The sequence below is a fragment of the Haemorhous mexicanus genome, chromosome 2 (genome assembly GCF_027477595.1).
Source record: "Haemorhous mexicanus isolate bHaeMex1 chromosome 2, bHaeMex1.pri, whole genome shotgun sequence".
NCBI lineage: Eukaryota > Metazoa > Chordata > Aves > Passeriformes > Fringillidae > Haemorhous > Haemorhous mexicanus.
This window is the reverse complement of record NC_082342.1, coordinates 3,212,814-3,225,579: the sequence shown is the minus strand read 5'-3', so window position 1 is coordinate 3,225,579 and position 12,766 is coordinate 3,212,814. Positions and strand designations below refer to the sequence as shown.

Below are 12,766 nucleotides of genomic sequence, written 5' to 3'. Positions count from 1 at the left end.
TTTCATAAGAATGAACTTTATAACTTTGGCATTTTGTTGCTAGTACCTCTGGGCATTTATAATTTTTGGGACTAATGGCAGTCAGAAGGTCTGCATGTAAACATTTAAATTGACCTGTGAGATATTTTTTGGGAAGAACTACACAAAATGCATCGAACTTTTGTGGTTTTACCCTGTTATGAAATTAAAATGTACAGGAATCCAATTAACCACTGGTTACACATCCATGCCTTAACTATAATGGCAAAAGTGACAACTGAATTTTTAGCTGAAATAATAAATAATTATATTAAGATCTCATTAATCTTTGCTTTTAACATTCAAAAAATACAAAATTCAATGGAAATTGGTTTTAGTGTGAGACTACCTTGATGTAAAAAGAAAAGCCTCCAAGGATTAAATAAAAGTTTGAATTGAATAAACCCAAAATGCAAGGAAGGAAAGGGATATGAATGCTCAAAGAGCATTCTGAATAAGAGTAAATTATGCAAGCATGGAGGAAAAGATGCCACTCTGCTCACTTTCTTTGTCTCATTAGAGATCTGGGGAGAATTTTGAACATGCTAAGAGAAGGCTGTTGGTCTGAGGTCCAGTGAGCTGTAAAAAACCCACAGTTATTCACTGACAGAGTTTAATGTTCATGGAGGATGCTGGACATGCACATTTCACCTCCAGGTGAAAAGGTCTTTAGTCAGTTCATGGCCAAAATTACAGAAAGTGCCAGGGGCCTGTTTGCCATGCACCAGGCCACTTCCATCACCTTGGTTTAGTGGATCCCAGGCTGGAGTGGAAAAAGCTCTTTGATGGCAGTTGTCACTCAAGAATATCTGAATTACCTCTTCAAAAGACAATTTTTCATCTTTATGGAGCAGTGTAATTGCCTTTACTAACCCCCATTGTTACACTAGAACAATTTCAGCTGTTCAGAAATGGGACCTTTGAGACTGATGTCTCATGACATAGGAGCTACTGTAAAAAGACTACTTTTAAGCCTTAATTTGGTCTAATTAAGACTAATTTTTCCTGGCTACTCATCGCTGTCTCTGTTCAGCCCTTTTTCACCCCATGAGTTTCTCTGTTACAACCTGTTTTAAATCAGGCTCACTTAAAAATTTTTTAAAAACAGGTTGAAAACCAACTTTTTAGGCAGTTTGTTTTTTTTTTTTTTGTTCTGACCAAAGATAATTTTTTTTTATATATTCAACAGGACAGAAGTTTACTCAGTTGACACAAGGCACTCTACCTCCTAGAGACCAGAATATGCTGCCAGGGGAAGAAAAAAGCTTACACTAAAACCACCAAAAAAAAAAAAAAAAAAATCTGAAATGTGGAGTTACAACCTAAGATTTTTTCTCTCATTAAATCAGTGTCTTTCTAAGCTTACTGAAAATAAATTTCCATGTTCTGGGAAACCATGGAAAGAGATTAGCTGATTTCAGGCATGAGCTAGAAGCTGCAGAGTGTGTCTCCAGGTCCTTGCCTCCACAGCAGGTGATTTCAGATGGAAAAGGCCATCTGTACAGTACAACTTCCCCAAAGCCTGCAGGTCACTTCCCAACAAGAAAGTTTACCTCCAAAGTTTCACCTTGCCTTTTCTCAAGGCCTTTCCCAACACTACCTCTAACTCAGCTCGTGTTGAATCAAATTGAAAAAAAAAACCAAAAAAAAACCCAACAACATCAAACAAAACAAAATAAAAATAATAATTTAAAAAAACAAACCACATTTTATATGTCAGCTACAGCAACTATTGCTACTGCTCCAAAGAGCAATCTCTCCTTGAAAAAAGAGCTGAAACAACAGCAGCAGCAGGGCAGAGCTGTGTGCCTGCTCCCTGGCCTCCCCACTGCAGTAACAACAGAAATGGTTGGCTCTTTCCAAAGCAGCAATTCAAACCCATTTGCCACTTTCTTCTCTACATTTTTTAAGCTGCTCTCCTCTGTTTTGAGGCACTCAGCTCGCCCCTGCAGCTGAGGAAACAGCCACAGACTCTTCTCCAAAATGAAATAGTCAGCTTGCTCCCATCTGTTCAGATGCTGGTTTTGAACCAATTTGCTTTTTTCGCCTTTTACTTTTGTCAAATTGACTTTTGTATGCCTTTCCCAGGCACGTTCAGTGTCCCTGCTGATGGATTCAGACCTGGGCAGGGCACGAGCTCCAGGCCTGGAAGAGCCTCTGTCCCTTTCCCCCCAGCATTTGTGTATCCAAGGTCCAGCCTGAATCCCCAAATGTGGGACTGTTCTGCTCCACTCCCTGTTTGATCTCAAAAATTACTAATATTTTATTGACTGATCAAATTATGGCATCAGCAATGGCTCAGCCAGACAACACAAAGGTAGAAAATGAATTTTCTCAGCTGTTCTGTTGTTGAAGGTTTTGTACAAACCCCTCCAAGCTTTGATAAAGCCACAGTCCACAACTACATCACAACTCTAAATGTGACCCCTTAATGACATTGCACTCATTTTTTGGCAGCTGGCAATGGAATTTTTGCTGTGTACATTAGACATAAAGATCAGATAAATTTTGGAGAGTGCACACATCAAACACTGTAAGTAGCTGTTCTGAAGCTAAAGGGACTCTCAGATACTCACAGGTTATTTTCAAGCTAGGAAAATTCAGCATCCTCCTTAATCTGAGATATATTTTATTTAAAGAGTCACTCACCACATCTTGGTAGCAACATCAGCACTGTTGTTGAACATTAGCTCAAGTTGTTTTCTTCTCTTTTCATTCTTCTGCCCTGCCATAAGCAAACATGCTTTAGGATCAATAAAATCTCCATTTCGCTTCATCATGATCTCACTCCTTGCATTAAAAGGGTGAATAAGATATTTTAGAAAAAAAAAAAAACAAAAACAACCAAAAGGGTACATTAATTCAATGGAGATATTAACATGTTTTGTTATGACATGCTTTCAAAGAAAATAATGATGAAAAATCACACTCTTATGCAAATTAAGAGGTTGACTCACTAACCAAAAGCCTCATAAACTCTGAGCACCTTAAAATTCAGAATAGCAGGACAGTATTTTTCTATTAAAAAATTTAAAAAATATATAAAATTTAAATGCCTCCTCCTGGTCTACTTTTATTTTTTAAAAGTGTGTGAAGGCATGTATATTTTAATATATCTGTAGGCTACCCTTTTCTTCTTCCAATGCTTTCTGTCTTTGCTCTTTTTGAGTGAGAGGTGACATAAATTCATGACTTCTCTCCTACACTACATAGCACTCATGAGTAGCCCAGAGTATCTATGGAAACTCCTTTATTAGTGACAGTGCAGGATCACACAAAAAAACCTGTCTGGAAAATCATGTGGAGCACAAGGACATTGAGAGAAGAGGATTCCTCCCCTCTGTGCAGGGAGATGCCCCCATGACACAGATTTCCACACCAGAATTCTGAAATTCTAAATTCTGGCTTCACCCAGTAGAGGAATAAGGGACAAGAGCAGAGACCAGGAATTTATGGAATTCCTGTGTAATCCAGGCATGTTCTAGTGACACCTGTGACAACAGGACAGACCCCCCCAGAAATGCCTTACAAGTCCAACTCTTCTTTTCCTCCTGATAACTGGAAGATTTCAGAGGCTCAGGTATCCAAATTATATTAATATATTCATACTATATCCTTTCATTTGGGGAAACTCAGGCTGTTTGAACAAATATTTAATTAAGCCTCATATGGCGCAGCAGGGAAAATATTTTTAATGATATCCTGCGGACAAAATCAAAATTTCCTGTCAGTTCCCTCAAGTGCCCAAATTTAATCCTGCTTTTTTTTCACACAGAGAGAAGGGTTGTGTTTAGCAGCACTTGGCAAAGCCTGACCTCTCTTAGCTATTCCCCACAATGCTGGGACAGCTTTGGGATGAAATGTGGCAGGTGTTGGAGAGGATAGAGCAACACTCTGAGCAAAAGGGTTCAGGATGGGAAAATGCATGAATTTATCCCCTCTAGATAAAAGACCATTGGCATCTGTAATTCTCTGAAGCCATGGTCTGAGATCTACAAGAAGCAGTGAGATTACTTTAATTTTACCTATATTTAAAGGTTTAATTTTTTTTTTAAGGTTTTTTGGTTTCACCTATATTTAAAGGTCTATTAAAGGGACCAAGAGTTCATCAATGTCAAAATACACACAAGTTCAATATTAGAAGTTGAAGGTAATTGCTGAGAAGTTTCATTTGTGTTTCTGTTCTGGCAAATTTTCCATTGCTCAGAGATTTCAGCCAACCTGTGGTTAGAGAAGTTAAGCTCTTCCTGCAGGACAAACCAGGTGTGGGAGACTTCAGTTGTAAACTGAACAGAATGAGGAGATTCTCATCCTGGCCTTTCCCTTTTAGAACTATTTCTCATCCTCAGAGTCATTGCTTCATTTGCAGATTGATGTAAACCAGAGTATTTTCAGCAACTCCCTTGAAGAGATTGGAAGAATGTGCTGGGAATTGATCACCAACTCCTCAGATCTTGCAGGAAACTAAGATGTGTCCTGATGGAAGGGAAATCAAGATATTGATGTAACCAAAGTAAAAAACTGGTTTGGACATACCACATTAGCAAGATATAATCTAATTGCTGTTTCAACAATGTTGCTGGAAAAAGGAAAGAAGCATAATGCTGATCAGATGGGAATTCACAAATAATGTCAGGGCCCAATTTACTGCAAATTATAAAAATTTATTTTCAACAAGTTCAAATGGTTCCTTTCTTTTCAGCTATCAGTGAGATCACATTTTATAAGTATCTCCAGTAAAATAAACCAGAATTCCTTCTCCTTAAATAGATTAAAATGTTCCAGGAAGCTAGGAAACTTTTCTTCATACATACTGACATTTGGCATTACTTTCAAAGAGCTTAAAGAATAAGCAACATTTCTTAACAGGTAGCCACAAGGTAAAAAGGAAAAAAAAAAAGATCTTCTAATGAAAAGAGAATTAGTTCAAGACTAAGAAAGCATCTATTACCAAAATTAATAAATTGCATAAAAATATAATTTGACATCCTACATAATGTCTCTGAGTATTTCTTTGACACAGATGCATTCATCAAATTATAGCAGCCTTTAGATTTTTATTTCATCAAGAAGAAGGAGAAAACGTCACCTTTGAACATGACAAATGTCACTGTGAGCAAAAATGGACAATGACTGATCACTCAATAACCAGAGATCCTTCTCCAGCTTCCTTCCCATCAGCTGTACTGCAAAAGCAGAAGCAAATATTGAGCTGGCCAGGAAAAGAGATGGATTGTGATGTGTGCATGTCTAATGCACTAAAAGGTGCTCTGGAGACAGATTCAGAGAAGTGCAGGTACAGCCAGGCTTAAGAGATTTGGCTTTGCAAACACTGACTGCAAGACAGCCCCACTTTTATTAAACACAAGGAAGGGATGATGAATACAAGCCCAGGACACTGCAAAGACATTTTCCCTGCACTCCTGGGCATGTACCTGCTGTGCAATTGTCAAATGTCACTGGTGAGTCCCAAAGACCCTTCCCAGAGAGGAAATGGTAAGAAGCAGAGTGCCTGGAGACACCAAAGCATCAACAGCCATTCAGAAAAACCAACATGGCACAGCAGATTGCTTACATCAATTCCAGATCCATTGGTACTTGTAATATCTACATATGCACCTAATCCCATACCAGTTTTAGCCAACATGCCAAAAATATAACTTAGCCAATATGTCAACAAAAATATAAAGGTAAATTAAAAAAATATAATTTTCATTTAATCTTTCAGAATTTTTGGTAGTTTTTCTTATTTCTTTGGGGTTTAATTTTGGTGGGGTTTTTTCTTATAAATATCCCAAATAATTTCTATTCATTGAAGACTGGTTTAGAAGGAAGAACAAAAGCGAACAAAATTTCAGCAGTAGCTTCTGTCTCTGCCTCTTAATTTCCTTTCTATTAAAAACCTGAAAGCAGAACTGAACCAGAACAACATTTTAAATTTACATAGCCAGAATTTTCTCACTTTTCTAGGCATCACTGCTACGTTCACAATTAACCAAATTAATCCCTATTTCAAGGAGCTTTTAAGAGCACTGAGGAGTAAATTGATCTTGTTCACTCTGCTATTTATTAACCTTGTTGTTTCACTCTTCTGCAGTTTACTAGCAGTAAACAAATCCCATGTGAGACCCAATAAAACACTTCTTTTGTAATGTTAATGTTGCTGTCTTTATAAATCTTCCATTCAAGGTACAGCCTTAGCTCTGCACTGGCTTTGATTTACAAGTGGGTTGACCTGGGCCTAACCCTGTCAGCTTTGGTTCTGAAACAGTCCTGAGCATTTCAGGCCTCTGATCTGGCAAATTCCTGAGAGGAAAGAAAAAAATGTAACTGAGGAAGGCTCTCTCTGACGAGTGATAAAGGCCTGTTCTTTTCAGGTTACACTAGAGATGGGGTTATGGTCAGAATTAATTGAGAGAGACACAGGGACAACAAAAAAGAAGTCACATGGGGGGGAAAAAAAAAGAGAATACAGAGTTTATGGGAGAATTATTGAGTAGGAAAGAAGGAGGGGTTGAAGGGAAGCAATCAATTCCCATTTATAAGGTAGGGAGCTCAGCAAACTAATTAGCATTAGAGCCAGATCAATTTTCTTACACAAAGTATTTTATGAGATTGTTACATGGCAGCGTGCTAATTAAAACTGATGGGCCTAATTAGAGCTGCATTAATAAGGTGGCAGCAACACCCCTCAGCCCGTGATGTGCTCTGCAGATAAAGATCCTGAGAGCCATCCCAGGCAGCTCCTGCTTCACACAACATTTTGGTTTGCACCAAGCCAAGCCTGGGAACAGCCTGCTCTCCTTTCTGTTGTGGGGGAACAGGAAGAAAAATGGCAAATTAGACAAATTACCACAAAAGGGAGAGACAAATTGGGAGCTGAAAACAACAGTGTGTGAGCCAGCTAATTAGTGAGAAACAATTACAAAGCACAGGCCTGATTGTCACATGCCCTGAACCCTGGGAAATCATTTACTGGGAGATCACCCCAGCAGTGCTTCAGCCAGGCTTTGCTTTATATTGAATAAAAAGCTTCAAAAATGCAAGGCAGCAGAGAAAAACCTGCTCAGCTCAGCAAATTCCAGACCTGGAGTCTACAAAAACTGAGCAGTCTCCAGGTTTCCCTCAAGGACTGAGTAGACAACCAGGACTTCACCATTTTGGCCATGAGAAGTTGTCCAGATTAAAGATCATTTTTTTTAAGAATTTTTTTCTGAACACAAATAATCAGGAAAAGATGCCTTTCTTTCTTTTTTTTTTTCCCCTAGGAAAGCACCATGTAGCATTAACAATCCTGATTTTATAATTCCAGAACATGAATGAAATTTCATTGAAAGTATGCTTATAATTTGACTGAATAACAAGCAATGGATGAATGAAGAACCTCCTACAAGAGTTTGGCAGAAGACACGTCATTAAATAACTTTATAAACAAAATGTTATTTAAGTATTCAAAAAGAAGCCAAACTATTATAAAACAAGTTGGAAATTAAGACTTATTCAGAATTAAGTAGAATATTCCCCCATGGTATTTTGGAGTCTGTTTTCCATTTAGGCTTTACCTGCTGTGATTTGGCCATGAAAAGTGAGAAATTAACATGCACTGAAAAATCAGGATATTTAGGGTTTAAAGTAGTAGCTGCTGCAGGTCAAGGTATTGTAAATTTTATATTAATGAGAAAGATAGGTACTGCAACAAGGTGGGCAGCTGGCAATTAAAAAAAAAAAAAAAACAACCTTTAACCTTTAGAAAGTAGAAATTTGGGGTTTTTTTTAGTTCTGGTGCAAGATTTCCAGACTATAAAAGTTCTGGTTGTAAATGTGCCAATATTTTCTTCCTCACTGTACAAAACAAAGCCAAGCAAAACAATTATTTGGTGTTCTGCTTCCAAAAGTTTCTGCCTTGAACCCCCCTGTCCTGGCCTCTGCTGTCTCCCACAGCAGCTCCTACAAAGCAGATACTTCATGAACATTATCTCCAAAGGAAATGCACTTCCAAAATTGCTCCAGATGTATCAGAATTTTTCACCCCTGTGGGCAAATTCTCAATGTTGTTTCAAGATAACTACTGCAAAATGAAGTTATTAATGCATCAGAATTCAAGTAGGAATTTATTCAGGGATTTTCTTTTGCCATGACTGCCAGCATCTCTGAGTAGAGATGTGTTTATACAGAATTCCCACCCAGAGAAAAAGGAGAAAAGAGGAAAACGGAAAAGCCCATGAAGAACCTGCAATAAATGACAATATCATGTTTATAATTTGAGTTATTTATCTAATCATACATTAACATGCATTCAATGCTTTTACATAATTTTTGTATAGAATTTCCTAAATCTAACCACACTCTTGGTGTAAAAGCATAGCAGCACAGAAGTAAAATACATACTTGATTTTAAATTTCACAAATTAGAATTATTAAGCTTCACAGTAATTACATAAAAGTTCATACCAAGAAAAGTATTTCTGCAATGGGGAAGGTAAATCTGCCACTAAATTTTCATCTGAAATATATAATGAGTCTGAAGGAACCAGGACAACTCATGGACCTTTGCTTAGCCAGCCACGTGTCTCAGCTTTGTACTCTTCTACAGTGCACAGCCTCTGCTAGGCATCAGATTTCTTTAAAGAAGAAATCTTTAAAAAAGATTTAAATAATTTCCATTATTTTACACGAGCTATCTCGGAACTGTGGGAAGATTTTACCAACAGTCATTTGACAATATCTGATTAACTCGTGACCTGGAAAAATAAAAAAAATCACTTATTATTAAGCCATTTTAAAACAAAACAAAAAAAAAACAGACAAACAAACAAAAACAACAATAAAAAAACAAAGTAAAAGCCAAATGTTACAGAGAAATGAACTCTTCTTGTCCTCATACTCATTTCTGAGCCATTCTCTAGAACTTTCTGGTGGGTTACACAGTTGAATGCACATTGTGGAGCTAAAGCTCATCCTCGAGCTCCTTGTCCCTAAGATCCTGCAGCACTGGCTCCATTCTCCTGGCTCACAGTGAACATAAATCTTTAGCTTTTGTGGCATTTGGAAACTGTACCTGAAAACCCATCTGTGAGGAGCTTCAGAAGCTCTGCTGAGCCCCAGACCCAACCTGTTATTTAAAGGTATTTTTTCCCTCAAACAAGGAGCTCTGCTGGCAGCCTGGGTGTGCAGCTCTTCTGTTTGGAAGAACCTGATATTTGACACAAACTGATCCAAGGACTGCACAGGTTGCAAAATTACACATTACAAAAAGCTATACAAATTACAAATCACTGTACACAGTACAAAAAAAAAAAAAATCCTGGATATAGTGGGAATGAAATAAAATCATCTTTTAGTGATCTGCCTCAATTTTTTTGCCAGTCCTATCCCCTATACTTTGAGAAAACTTATTTTAGAAGTTTAGGTTTCATTTTACTGTGCCTGGTTTCTTTTCCAGTAAACACCAGTTTTTTCTGCATATAATTCTTTCATCTTGGATGGCCCTAGACCTAAATTACTCCTCCAGCTATCAAATAATTCTCTTATATTATTTTTTAATGTGTCCATAATCACCATTCATTCTGCTCTCTTTTCACTTTTGCCATTCCTTAAGCTTAAAAACTTGTATCCAGCAGTTTCTTTTCTCTTCTGCAGATTTTTCAGTCTGCAAAGTCTCTTGCTCGAGATTAGAAAATTCATTTTTTCATAGGTTGCATCCTGATATCCCCCTCTGAAACTGACTTGGATTATCTGTAAGTCACCCTCCTGGTTAAACTTCACAGTTTATGACTCACCCCACATACTCTAAGTACTGATTGATTAAAATACATCACAAAGCTAATCAAAACTCATAAATTGTGCAGCATTTGTAAACCACATCTGGCTTCCAGTCATCTCTTCCTGTCCTGAATGTCAGGTCACCCTTATTTGTGTGCCTGAGTATGGATTTGATAGCTAAATTCATGGATAGGTTTCAAAACTGTGGTTAACTATAATGGAAAATTAAAGTGCTACCATTCAGTCCAATTTGTTGACTGTGGCATTGCCAGATGTTCTGGGGAACAGCACAAAAAATGCCTTTCCACTCTTAGGCTGATCCAAAGAGAAGAGTCTTAACATTTGCTGTCAGCAAATTTAAGTGTGAAAAATTTAAGGGTTAAAAAATATCATAATACAGCTGATAAATCTGAAACTTTGAGCTCTGCAGGAGAAATGCTGTTGGTAGTTTTAGGCAGCATTGTGAAACCTTAAATCTGTTTGGATTTTTTGTAATGCTTTCAAAAGGCAGCTGCCTTCCCCTTCAGCAATACCCTGAAGTGTATTAAAATACCACAGGAAGGGCATTAATAAAACAAAGGTGCATCAAATGCATAAAAATAAGAAAATGCTGAGGGGTCTGAAATTGTAGGAACTATAATCATGTTTACAAGCTTTTATTTAGTTTTGTTTAAATACACCACTAATGGATGTTAAAGATAGTGGTCCACATCCTCAACTGAGGAAAAAAAAAAATCAATAAAGTTTAAATAGATCTGGATTAGTTTTGGTTCTGCCCTTCTATCCTGGTATTTACATTTCTGGTTGTTTATTTGTCTTCAGATTGCTTCTTGAAGACCTTAAGTTTTGCAAACTGTGAGAAAACCATGATCTTTGGAGACAATTTCTGGTGCAAGTCTCACTGCTGAAAATGTTATCCCCCTTTCATGGAATCTCATTTTGACTGGACCTGCTCACATGCTCTTATTGCTCAAAAATAAAATTGAAGTTCACACATTCCATGGTAGGCTGTGGGCAACTTGAGCATAAACCACAATAAAAAACCCTACCTCAGGGTATTTATTTCTCTGAAAAAGTGTCTTCTCAACCCCAAATTTTTGAAAGGATAGACTGGTTTTGGTACAGATATGTTTTGGGAACAGACTTCTTGATATATATATATATATATTTGGACAGTCTTGGCATAAACGTTTTGTGAAACAGGATGTTTGCAATATTTTGCCTTAAATATGTAAGATTTCAGGATGGAAGAAAGCATTTCTGTATTGTAAGAATAAATGTTTCAATTTATGCATTTCTACTCTACTGCCCTATCCAAAAGTGCGTTAGAAAGCATTAATGTGATTTAATCCAATTACAACATATTTACAATAGTAATTTATCCTGTAAGTGAGAAAAATTTGTGCCTGACCAAGGGAAAAAAATCTTCCAGCTATGGAAAAAAATCAATTTTTATAACCCTTGTTAACTCTATAGTTGGAAACACACCATATCCTATCTGTTATAGCATTGCCAAACCAAAGCTGGTGCTGCCTGCCCTGAACAAATTGGCCAACAAATACATTTCTTTCAGAACACAGAAGGGAGAAAAAAGAAGCCCCCACAGAGTAAAGGATTATTTCCTGAGCTGGTGCACCAGAACCTTGAAAATCACTCCTAATTACAGCAGCAGCAAAGCTCCAGACAACTTTCAGGTCCAATTTTCAAGGGAAACTTGTGTGGAGGGACACAAGGAGAGGTTCCTTGTTCAAGGTGACAAGAGCACCACTGGGAACAGAGCCCTGGCTTCCCTCACACCTTTTCATGCACCACACAATTAGTATGCTGTGCACAGTTTCACTCCATACAATGAAAAAGGTTTAAAAAGAGACATCTGAAATAGCTCAAGAATGCACAAATCATGAATCAGAACAACTTTCAAATGTGTGGGCATACTGCTGGTTTGCCTGGAATCATCCCAACCACAGAAGGAATCGTTTCACAAAGACTGTTTTGACTGTGAACACCTTATGAATTTGGGGGTCATAGGAGCATTTAAGTGTTGAGAAGTCTACAGATCAAACTGCAAACCAGGATCTGAGTAATGAATCTTCATTCTTGATGCCATCAATGCCTGAAGTGTTAATCCTGACTCTACGTTCAGATCCTCTGGATCATTTTCAGACTCCACTGCATCTAAACCCACCTGATTTCTCTTTCCAGATGGTGTAAGATGTGTAACAAACTCCTCCACAAAAACATCTCACAAGACTGAGCAGGCCCACCAACACCACCTTCAGTGATACTTAGAAATAACTGCAAAGGGTCAAAGAGAGATATTTTATGATTTATGCTCCATCTTCCCCCTTGAACAAAGAGAGGGAAACATGAGGTGGGTGATGTCTCAGTGTTTATTTTCAAAGATGACTTGGGTTGGATGATCTCCAATGATCCCCTCAAGGAGGAAAGCAAAAGTGTGTCCTGAGCAATGGAATAGGCTTGGCTCTGCGTGCTTGGATCTACAGGCAGCTGCACAATGGGAGAGGAAATAATGGAGAGGAAATTAAGAAGCAATCAGCCAGAAAATCCTTTCCTTTAGTGCCATCTGTCTGAGCCGAGAGGCCGTAGGGGGTGAGCCTGCAGAGGACACAATGCTGTGAGGAACTCATGGTGTCTGAGCAAACAGAGGGACTCAGGCTGTCCCCAGACTGTGGCCAAGCATCTTCTCCCTGAGAGCTTTTGGATGTGTTTTGGGTCTGAGTGCTGCCTGAGGCCAGCCAGCCCATTGATTCCTTTGTACAGAGGTCACAATGACAGGGCAGAACGTGAGGGTGATGGTGAACTCCAGAACAACACCCAAATTTCTGTTCCTCTCCTCACAACATGGGGCAGATGCTCTCCAAGGTCCCAGGGGTGGGGATATCCTGTGGACACCGATTCACAAAGCTGCAGAAAGGGACTGGGGAGGGGTTTTGGCCAGGTCACGAGGCACAAAGGCAGCCTATTA

At 38.3% G+C, this 12,766-nt stretch overlaps 1 long non-coding RNA gene across 2 annotated transcripts in view; it reads right to left on the bottom strand.

Annotated features, from left to right (window-relative positions):
- The window catches only part of LOC132324235 (uncharacterized), a 50,350-nt gene extending 47,606 nt beyond the window's left edge, over positions 1-2,744 (bottom strand). For both annotated transcript variants that reach the window (XR_009485540.1, XR_009485541.1), the window contains exon 1: positions 2,668-2,744. This is a non-coding gene — a long non-coding RNA (uncharacterized LOC132324235). The remainder of the gene's footprint in view (positions 1-2,667) is intronic.
- Positions 2,745-12,766: the final 10,022 nt, after the last annotated feature.